Below are 12591 nucleotides of genomic sequence, written 5' to 3'. Positions count from 1 at the left end.
GCTGTTTACACTTCATAAAACTTAACTTCAATGAAACATTAAGAGTAGTTCTTGGTATAGTACCATGTAGCTAGTTGATGGGTATTGTTATATGTTATTTCTCTCTGTTCACTTACTTTAAATGAGCTCTTTGTAACCGACTTAATATCTGACCATTTTTTTCCTACGATATACATTGATTACCAAGAAACGTGTTCGGAATAGAAACAAGACGTGAATCGGATATATACATATAAGTATCTATAAATCCTAACAGAAATCACAAACGTACGTACCTAGTCGGTTTCCTTTAAACTAAAGGTTGAAAACAATAGAGAACGTAAATCATCTGCTCGTTTTAGCACAAAACCACACACTATATTATGTGCTTTCGTGTATACCGCGGAGGAATCGAATCCTGGTTTTTAATCTTATAGGTACATAAACTCATCGCTGGACCAGAAGTTGGATACTAAAAAAATAAATGGTAAAGAGAAACTTCTAAGAAAAAGGCGTATATTGAAATTCAAACAAACATCTACACTAATTAAAAACTAATTTTAAGAAATAATACAAAGATCATATACTATTTTGTTTGAAATTCGCGCAAAGATACATGAGGGTTATCTGCACTAGCCGCCCCTAATTTAGTAGTGAAAGACTAGAGGGAAGGCAGCTAGTAATCACCACCACCTGACAACTCTTGAAACTACTTTTTGCCAACGAATAATAGGATTTACCGTTACATTATAACGCCCCAACGGCTGAAAGGACGCACATGTTTAGGCACGGCATGGCCAGGTAGTTAAGGCAATCGACTCGTAATCCGAGGCTCAAAAGTTCGAGTTCCCCTCAACCAAACAAATTCGACCTTTCAGCCGTGAGGGCGTTATAATGTGTGAATCAATCCCACTATTCGTTGGTAAAAGAGTAACCCAAGAGTTGGCGGTGGGTGTTGATGACCAGTAGCCTTCCCTCTAGTCTTACACTGATAAATTAGGGACGGCTAGCGCAGATAGCCCTCGTGTAGCTTTGCGTGAAATTCAAAACAAACAAACAAACATGTTTAGTGGAACGGGGTTTTAAACTCGCTACCCTCGAACTGCAAGTCGATTCCTAAACACGTGACTATATTAGGCTCAAATTCAGTCAAAAATATGATCTAAGTCATTCTGTACGTTCTTTGAATATTATACATGAATGGATCAATGGCTTCATTATGATTTTTACTAGAAAGAAACTATTCTATAAAACAAAGAGTCTTATAATAAACGCACGGCATGGCCAGGAAGGTTAAAGCGTGCGACTCATAATCTGAGGGTCGCGGGTTCGAATCCCGGTCGCACCAAACATGCTCGCCATTTCAGCCGTGGGGCGTTATAATGTGACGGTCAATCCCACTATTCGTTAGTAAAAGAGTAGCCCAAGAGTTGGTTGTGGGTGGTGATGACCAGTTGCCTTCCCTCTAGTCTTACACTGCTAAATTAGGGACGGCTAGCGCAGATAGCCCTCGCGTATCTTTGCGTGAAATTCAAAACAAACAAACAAACATGTTTAGTAGAACTGGGTTTTAAACTCGCTACCCTCGAACTGCAAGTCGATTCCTAAACACGTGACTATAATAGGCTCAAATTCAGTCAAAAATATGATCTAAGTCATTCTGTACGTAATTTGAATATTGTGGCCAGATAGGTTAAGACGTTCGACTCGCAATCCGAGGGTTGCGGGTTCTAATCCCGGTCGCACCAAACATGTTCGCCCTTTCAGCCGTGAGGGCGTTATAATGTGACGATCATTCCCACTATTCATTGGTGAAAGAGTAGCCCAAGAGTTGGCGGTGGGTGATGATGACTAGCTACCTTCCTTCTAGGCTTACACTGCTAAATTAGGGACGGCTAACGCAGATAGCCCTTGTGTAGCTTTGCGCGAAATTCAAAATCAAACCCTTATAATGAACCATATTTCTTTCTTAGTCTTAAACATTTTGTCACTTCAGTGTTCGATCGTCGTACTATTTTATTATCTCTTTACCAACTCATCAAATCACTGTTTGTCTCTTTAATAAATCATTTTACCTATCTTTATATTTTCACTGGTTCATCCTGCTACTTTTCACATATTTACTTACTCGGGTTGTATTTCTTTATCTCTTTAGAGGCTCATGTTATTGCCACTAATTTATCTTGCTTAAATTTCTTATTCTTTAACCAGCCACAATACATTTTCTACTTATTTATTAACATTACTTATCTACCTGTCTTTATCCAAATATCTCGCTATATTGTGACCATCTTACTGACTTATTTTCATGAGTGTCTTCTTTGAACTAATTCAGTTTGCTAAACTGTGCCAGTTTTAACATAGCTGAACAACTCTAGGTATCAATTTATAAATTACAAGCTATCACGCGAAATACTTGCTTTGCTTTCACCGAATCATCGTGGTATCACAAGATTTAGTGTTTTTACTCGGATCTCTAGTCAATAATTATTGAACAATTTCAGAGCAATTTTCACGACCTCACAAAATCAGTAACATACTTGCTACACAACATGGGAAATATAAATTCATATAGCACGAACAAATGAACATGTCTAACGATATGCAACATTCGTAAAATCAAACAATAATATATCCAAAATATACAGAAAAATCTTACCATTTCATACTAAAAAAACACAATACAGATAACAAATCAAAGAAACAAATATTGTTACAGAATGTAATCCCCACCTTGGTAACAAGCCATAAAATGAAATTAAAAAACATAGTTACTGTTTGTTTTGAATTTCGCGCAAAGCTACTCGAGGGCTATCTGCGCTAGCTATCTCTAATTTAGCAGTGTAAGACTAGAGGAGAGGCAGCTAGTCATCACCACCCACCGCCAACTCTTGGGATACTCTTTTCCCAACGAATAGTGGGATTGATTGTAACATTATAACGCCCCCACGGCTGAAAGGGCGAACATGTTTGGTGGTGACAGGGATTCAAACCCACGATCCCCCGATAACGAGTCGAGTACCTTAACCACCTGACCACGCCGGGTTATTATTTTTGAAAAAGGATAAACCGCAGGATTCAAATCTATAGATGATTTACTTTATAAGGTGGGCCAACGTTTTGGTCTCTAAGTTGAAGACGTAAAGCAGCCTGAAGATTGAAAGAGAAGCGCCATCTCATTCAAGAAAAGAAAAGATGCAGCCAATTAACTATTTCAGTTCAAAATTCAAGTTAAATCTTTCTGTTGTGTGCTTAGAATAAGAAAGACAAAAAGTGTTCAACCAATACCGCTGCTACTTATTGAAATTATAATTTATCTATGAAACAAGTTTCCACTGTTTTGTTAATTTATTTATTCTAATTTTATGAGAAGTAATTAGAGCATGGTTTGTTTGTTTGTTTCAGAGCTATTTGCTGTTTTCACTACGGAGGGAGAATCGGACCGCAGATTTTAGCATTGTAAGTTTGTAAGGTCACCGCTGTCCCACACCTAACGTATCGGAATGTAAAACACCATAGTTAAGTATTTGTGATATATGGAGACTACCAGAATATATGAAAAAATGTCATCTTGAAATAAATATTACTTACATATCTTTGCCTGGGTTTTGTAGAAGTAAAACTTACATTACAGTAAAGAAACACCGTTTATCAACCTTGACCTCTGTTCGTAAGTCTCACTTAAAGAAATTCATAAAAATAAAATAAACAGAGAAATATAAATTAGAAGAGCGAGATGCAGGTGCTCAAACCCACAACGTCCATCATCTTCGTATCACCCTTCACTGTCTGCAGACAGTTGTGGAAAGGTGACTACTCTCTAAAGTAAAAGAAGAAAAAAATGAAGCACAAAATGAAATAAGGTGCTGCCACTTAGGGATAAGTAAGATAAACTTACCTCTTTAGGTTGGCATTCCAATCTCCGTTATAGTAATAAAGCACTAACTAGTATACTTTACTTATTGTGCTACTAATTGGGTTTGAGAACCCACATCTCGCTCTCCTAATTTCTATTTCTTTTGATTATTTGATTTTTATGAATTTCGTCACGTGAAACCAGCAAACTGAAGGAGGTTGAGTTTGGTAAACGGTGTATCCCCACCGTAATGTAGGCCCTACATCTATAGGCACCTCTAAAACCTAGGACACATTTTATATCCCACATTATGGCTTGTACCATAAGGATTCTTTTAATTTATGCAACGTCTTTAATACAATTTTTGTTTAGGTTCGTTTTTGGTCATGCATAAATTTATATATATATATAAATTTGAACTAAACACGTCGAAACGCTAATATAATACTACTTAAAACGTTAATATAAGAATATTAAATATCAGTATAAAATTATTGAAATGCACCTACAACAAATTTAATATATTAATGATACTAAGATTCATAAATATACAAAATATCAATATTAACATAGCAGCTATTTGTTTGTTTTGAATCTTCGAATTGACCGCCACATTATAATACACCGGCATGGTCACGTGGGTTAAGGCGTTCGAAACCCCGTCACACCAAATATGCTCGCCCTTTCAGCCGTGAGGGCGTTATAATGTGTCAGTCAATCCCACTATTCGTTGGTAAAAAAGAGTAACCCAAGAGTTGGCGGTGAATGATGATGACCAGTTGCCTTCCCTCTAGTCTTACACTGCTAAATTAGGGAAGGCTAGCGCAGATAGCCCTCATGTAGCTTTGCGTGAAATTCAAAACAAACCAACTTCACTTCTTGGTGTAGTACTTGAATACATTCACTCCTTGAAGCGTAGTACTCGAATACTTTCACTCTTTAAAGTATATATATCTATATTTGTCAGGTGTATAAACATTCTTTACCAACAGAATAGTTCATCTATCCCTACAGCACACATTAATTAATGTATTGTCCAATAGTTGATTAAACGAACAAATACAATGAGTATAATGTTCACACGCTTCACTACTTTGTGTGTAGCCTTCCTTGTGACTCAGCGGTAAATCTGAGAGGTAATAACTCAGAGTTCAATCCCTGCTGTGGACACAGCACAGAGAGCACATTTCGTAGTTTTACTCTTTAAACAAAATTTATATTTGTTATTCTGAAGTTTATTTACCTTCGACAATAGAGGTGCTGACAATAAACTTTATTTTTTTCCGTATGAACATTTAAATTTTAGATTATCTTATCAAATATATACTTCATATGTGTATTCACCCTTGGAAGGACACTGTTTTATAAATTATATTAATTAACAATAATTACACCTCTAGCATATTTATTTTCAAGTGCTACATCTCTTTTTACCCAAGCAGTAAAGTTGAGTATGATTTTTATTTTGTTATGTTGCCCTTAGTTAAATAAGCATACTTAAACATTTTGATTATACAATAAAAGTTTGGGGATTACTTAAGTGAGTAATGAAGGAAACGTTAATATTAATGTACAACGTCTTCATAAAATTATGTACATTTATAATAGAGTTTCTTCATTACCGTCTTTAAACTTTGATTTATAAAAAGTAGATTTTTCGTTATTAAATGTAATTATACAATAATTTGAATATTATTTAACAGAAATATAACCTTCCTCCTACGATCGTTTAAATATCATTATAGTGACTTTGTAACCATTTTGTTAGCATCTTACTCAAAAGGCTCAGCGGTAAGGCAAAAATCGGGGTTAGATACACGCAGTGGACATGGCCCAAATAGTCATTGTGTAACGGCCCGGCAAGCAAGATTAGGGCACTCGACTCGTATTTTGAGGGTCGCGAGTTCGAATACCAGTCACACCAAACACGCTCGTTATTTCAGCCGTGGGAACGTTATAATATAACGGTAAATCCCACTATTAGTTAGCAAAGATGTAGTGTAGTGCAAGAGTTGGCGGTGCGTGGTGATGACTAACTGCCTTCCCTCTAGTCTTACACTGCTAAATTAGTGACGGCTAGCGCAGATAGCTCTCATGAAGCTTTACGCGAAATTCAAAAACAAAATAACTTTTCATATACGTTGTATGTCGCATTGTTGTTTATTGTCAGACGTCAGTAGTTTTATTGTTATTACTTACTTCTGATGGTTCGTCCAAAATTCTTCAATTTTATCGTCATATTTAGTTATTACAATTTAAAAGCCTTTGGCAGAAGTTTTTATTTATTGCTGTTTTATTGTATTTTGTGTAGTTCCTTCACATACGCTCAACTCTTCCATTTAGGTTGGATTGTTTCCTCATATTCTCTTGACTACTTATTTTTTGCATACCTTAAACGGGCTTTGCACTCTGACGTTATATTAAATTTTTTGTTTGCAGTTATTCCATAGAATCCATTCGAAGTACTTGTATGTATTTCTTACTCGTTTGATTTACTTTGACAAACGTAACAATACGTTGTTCTACACGTTTTCAGTTTGGTGAAATCCGACAATTTTTATTCCCGAAGATGTTTACGGAGTTAAGCCGGAAAAACGGTGCCAGACAAGAATAAACGTTACGAAAGGTTCACAGAGAAAATAAAGTATTAAAGACGAAACCTTAAAGGATGACTGACGTTTTGATGGTCTTTATTAGACTCAGGCATCAGAAGTTATACAACTCTCGAGCGAGAGACATTCATGATTAATATTTTACAAGAGTTTCCTTTTAAGAAAACAAAGGGTTGGAGGACATATAAAACATTTTAAGATCACGTAAAATCAAACGGTAAATCAACTGCTTTTATTCACCGTTTCCAACCAAAATTGAAAATATTTATGAGGATTCTCTGAACTAATCAGAATCAATATGTTGTAAACATTTCTAAAGAAGCTTTTTTTTATTATAAATATTCCTATTTTATAAATAAACATTTAACTACGTTCCTTTTGACCTTTTGTAGATGAATTGTCATTATTTTAATCTACAAAAGCATACTTCGTGACTGACGGTAACTATTGTTCTTCAAACAATAATACGAAAAAAAATGTAATTTTCTGTATAAATAATCGAATCCTGTTATTCTGCTTTCATATCTCCTTAAAATCCCACAACTTGTGAGAACAGTCTCAAACTTGAAAAGAGGAAATTAGTTTTCGTGCGTATCTGGCGTGTTTAAACATAAAACCCCAAAAGGCTCTGGCTTTGTTGGTATTTGTCTCACCAAAACAGTTTGAATTTATATGTGAATGCTGTTTGAAGTAAAAACAACAACAAATAAACTGGGTTTTATTATTGTATTTTTTAATCCTTTTTATGCTTTATTTGATTTCATGTACAGCTACTACGAACTCAAAATGATTTATTTTCTAAACACCTTCAATAACTCACTAAACTGTCGAATTTGTATTTTTGCTATGTACGTAAGTTGTACATGCATTTTTTACCAGTAGAAAGAGATCCTTGTGATGACATTTCTCAAAGTTTCTTTGCTCACCTAAAATTGCAAGAGCAGATAAGCTGTGTGTTACAATTTTAGAATTCGTAAAAACGAAATAAAAAATCTAAATTTATATCTTATCTGTCTTAGAGTTATTTTAACTACATCTTCTGAAATGAATCTGGTTCTAATACACTAGGATTTAAAAAGATAAATAAATATTTGTCTTTGTGCAAGTTTGACGGCTTATATTTCCAGACATCAGGGATCGATCATCAAATACAGCAAAGTGCCAGATTTTGTGTGAACGAAAAATGAAAAAAACACATTTCTCTTAATCCGGAGTTCGATTCCTCGCTATGAAAAGAGCGCAGTTATCCCAACAATAAAAACTAAGATTATAAAATTGTTTATTACTCAGATACAAATAGATTTTCGACTTTACTTAGTATTATTTAAATATGGACAATATAAATTTCATATTTCGCGCACTGAGAAATGTGTCATTTTGAACATGTGCTAGCCACTTTGTCAGAACCCTAGAACTTTTCACCACAATAATGCCATGAACTCGGTCGTGGTGTTGTAGATTTCTAAAAGTAACGAAAGTCGTTTTGTTCGATGTAGTCCATTCGTCGAGGAGTGTGGTTTCAAGTAGTTCATAAATATTAAAAGAGAATTAACGTGGTGAATTCAAGTCTGTTCTAGAAATTACCAGTCAAATTGACACTAGATGGCGCTGCTGGATAAAAAGGATGATGAAAGTGCTATCGAACGAATTTCGGACAATAGTCTTGCTTTGCCCTTCCAGAAGTAAAAGAAGTACAGCAGGGTGGACATGGTCAAGAACAACGTCCTGGGGTTTCTAACTCTTCCCCCTAGTGGCTCAGCATAAGTCAATGGGTTTATAATAACGCTAAAAATTGATGTTTGATACTGGCCATGGGCAGCGCACAGATAGTCCATAGTGTAGCTTTGTACTTAACTACAAACATACGAGACAAAATCGTCTAGCGAAGATTTGCATTTCTAAGAGAGTTAAATGATTTACCCCAAACATCACCCACAGCATTGCATCATGTACAAGAACTGGCTTTATCGTAAGCACAAACACTCTATTGCACATGCTTCCAGTCATTTAATGCCCCCTCCCTGCCCTCCATTTTTTACCTTAAGCACAATTGAAGTGTGCTTTCTTATGCTAACCTGAAAAACGTGACTTTTACTTGGTACGATTGAAGAACCTCTAATATTGCCAGATGTGGAAGGATTCGGTTTATTCGAACAAAACCTGATGTCTGTTGTAATTCACAAGCTTGTCTAATTTTCTTCGCGGTTAATCCTGGCCACTGCAATGTTTACAGTGAAAGATGACCCGGCATGGCCAAGTGGTTAAGGAACTCCGAGGGTTGCGGGTTCGAGTCCCCGTCACACCAAACATGCTCGCCCTTTCAGCCGTGGGGTCGTTATATGTGACGGTCATTCCCACTATTCTTTGGTAAAAGAGTAGCCTAAGAGTTGGCGGTGGGTGGTGATGACTAGTCTTACACTGCTTAATTACGGACGGCTAGTGCAGATAGCTTTCGTGTAGCTTTGCGCGAAATTCAAACAAAAAACAAACAAACAGTGAAAGATGTATTCTCTTCCTCTTGATAACTTATGTTACTGTCGTAGAATAGTAATCTTTGATAATGCCGTTCTCACTAGACAGGAACTGACTGTCATGTTACTTTAATGTGATGATACTGTCGCGTTGTGAAAAAAACTGGTTCTGTTTTCTTAATCTCTGATAATGTTAATGTTAATAATATGCAACCGCTTGAGTAAATTTGGACTATATGTGCTGTCGTCATCAGATAATGCGTGCGTACGTCAACAGCTAAGTCTTAAAAGTCAAGATGGCAGCCATCATGACAGAGGCCAATTGGGAAACTTTGAAACTTCATCTGTGAGCCCAATGTAAATGATATAGAAAACAAAATTATATAATGAAAATATCAGTTTTAAAAGGACTTCAACAATTAATTAGAATAAAACTTAAAATATAAACACGGACATTCAGACAATCGTGACGTCACCAAAGATTGTTTAATAAATTAATAGAGCATTTTAAACCGTTGTCATGGCAACTAGTCTATACGATCACCAGTCTAATTATAAGTTTGCGCCATTTTATTTTGTAACTAGACAGTAATTACTAACTAGATTTTACCTTATGCTTCGTTCCTCGACTCGACAGCAAGTCTGAGGGCGTTTCACACTGAAAATCGAGTTTCGATATTTGCGATGGGCAGAGTATATGTAGTTCACTGTGTAGCTTTGCGCTTACGAACAAACAAATAAACCCTACGTTATAGTGGTTGATTTGCTGCTGTCTATATAGAAGTCCTAGTGAGGTCCATTAATTTGTTGGAAAGACAAAGCAATTAATATAAAACCATTAAACGAGTTCATAATGGCTAATAAGCGGTGATTACAAATAGTTATATAAATGTTACTGAATTAAATTATAAATCGAAAGAACTGTCACAAATAATTATATAAATGTTACCGGCTTAAATTATGAAATTACTTTGCAATGGTTAGTAAGGAACTAAGCATCTGATGCAAACAGACTAAAGAGTACAGAACTAAATAAAAACAGCTTTAACGAACTTGTGAAGGAAAAGGTAATCCTAAATAGCCGCAGCATTTGAAATTCTTTTAAACATGATTAAAGTAAATTAACCTATGAGACGTCCCCCCGTTTTATTAAGTACTTTTTCGGGAGGACTAGCGTATACCAGGTTTGATTTTATTACTTATCAGGATCTCTGCCAGCTTACCCTCATATTAAAAGTGTTTGAAGCTGGATTAGAGTAAATTAATATATCATATCTTTGGCATCAACAGCTACATGAATAAAGAGTAGAGACCTGTAATTAGATCTCAAATCGGTCAAGAGATGACAAAGGCGTGTTTGTTTTTGTTTTGAATTTCGCGCAAAGCCACGCGAGGACTATCTGCGCTAGCCGTCCCTAATTTAGCAGTGTAAGACTAGAGGGAAGGCAGCTAGTCATCACCACCCTCCGCCAACAATTACGAGTCAAATGCCTTAACCACCTGACCATGGCGGGCCGACGGAGCTGTGAGCTAAAAGTTTGTACTTGAAACAAACAAAAAAAAAAGAGTCGTAGCCGTTCTATGAGCCGCTATTTTAAATATGATTCAAGATATAGCTATTTTTACTATTGGTAATAAATAATACATGGAAGATACAATATAACTGTTCTACAAATTCAACTGTTTTAAGTTATATTATACAGTTGGATTAAAAAAAACACTCGTATTTTAATGTAACAAGAAATACTTTTCATTACTATCAAATTCCCAGTTTTTAAACCTATATAAACAAGATGCGTTATTATTCAACATGATAAACAGATACAACCGATTACGTTAACAAGTAAGTCTGTTAACTTACTGCTGTACTAGCGGGGGACTACAGATAATAGAGCTGAACATTTTAAACTGTTTATAATATGATATGATTTAGTTCTGGTAAAACACAACAATTAAACACGTTGTTTAGTTTTATGCGAAACTGAATAAAACCTTGAAAGGAATTCACAGAATCAATGTTAGCCTAATATACATGTACTTAAGGATGATCAGTAAACTAAGGTTTGTATTGAAGGATGATCAGTTAACTGAGGTTTGTATTTAAGGATGATCAGTAAACTAAGGTTTGTATTGAAGGATGATCAGTTAACTGAGGTTTGTACTTAAGGATGATCAGTAAACTAAGGATTGTACTTAAGGATGATCAGTAAACTAAGGATTGTACTTAAGGATGATCAGTAAACTAAGGTTTGTATTTAAGGATGATCAGTAAACTAAGGTTTGTATTGAAGGATGATCAGTTAACTGAGGTTTGTACTTAAGGATGATCAGTAAACTAAGGTTTGTATTGAAGGATGATCAGTTAACTGAGGATTGTACTTAAGGATGATCAGTAAACTAAGGATTGTACTTAAGGATGATCAGTAAACTAAGGTTTGTGTTGAAGGATGATCAGTTAACTGAGGTTTGTACTTAAGGATGATCAGTAAACTAAGGTTAGTATTGAAGGATGATCAGTTAACTGAGGTTTGTACTTAAGGATGATCAGTTAACTGAGGTTTGTACTAAAGGGTGATCAGTTAACTGAAGTTTGTACTCAAGGATGATCAGTCAACTGAGGTTTGTACTCAAGGATGATCAGGTAACTGAGGTGTGTACTTAAGGGTGATCAGTTAACTGAGGTTTGTACTCAAGGATGATCAGTTAACTGAGGTTTGCATTCAAGGATGATCAGGTAACTGAGGTGTGTACTTAAGGGTGATCAGTTAACTGAGGTTTGTACTCAAGGATGATCAGTTAACTGAGGTTTGCATTCAAGGATGATCAGTCAACTGAGGTTTGTACTCAAGGATTATCAGTTAACTGAAGAACGTTCTTACATGTGCGAGATTCACTCGACTAATGTTATATGTTGCCGTTTTCTTACGCTCTTGTTACTGGTATGGATCAAAGATTTAGCTTTCTGAGAGGCAAAGTGTGTCTACTGCCATATAAAACGATTATCCAGTGACTTTCTCTAACAGATGTATCAGATCCTCTGAAGACTAAGCAGTATGTTCCAGTTATGACCTAACCTTATCGTTTAACACAAATCAGGTACACGGGGGGTCATATATATGGTTCTCCGTTTGAGTTGGAAGAAATCATGGAGAAGTCCCCCACCGCTCGTACTTGTGTCCTACATTGTACCACTGGCAAGCGTGACTTACTGTGAATCTGATGTTATGTGGTTCGCGCTCTGTTACCGCGATGTACATCGAATACTGTTACAGAGGGTGCATTATAAAAGTGAAGGTGACCTAGGAGTGCGTATTACTGACTATTCTGCTTGACTTGTAACCTGTCACTTTCAAATCATGGATGGCTAGAGCAGGTAGCCCTCGAGCAACTTTGTGCGAAATCCAATAAACAAATTGGATCCCAGATTAACATTTCTTTTCCACTCATGCGACCACTCTATTATAACTACGACCAGGAAGCCCAGTGTTAATTTTAACTCAATTTTAACAACTACGAGGAGTAAAAACAACAAACAGTATTGTTTTTATAAGTACAACGATTTTGTTATCCCTCTCGAATGTTAATAGACGATACAACATTTGCGTGACAACGTAGTTTCGTTCTTAACATGACGTGAGACAAGGTTGTATCGATTTATTTGCTGAGTGTGTCT

The sequence above is a fragment of the Tachypleus tridentatus genome, chromosome 8, assembly GCF_004210375.1.
Source record: "Tachypleus tridentatus isolate NWPU-2018 chromosome 8, ASM421037v1, whole genome shotgun sequence".
NCBI lineage: Eukaryota > Metazoa > Arthropoda > Merostomata > Xiphosura > Limulidae > Tachypleus > Tachypleus tridentatus.
Note: the sequence above shows the minus strand (reverse complement) of the source record.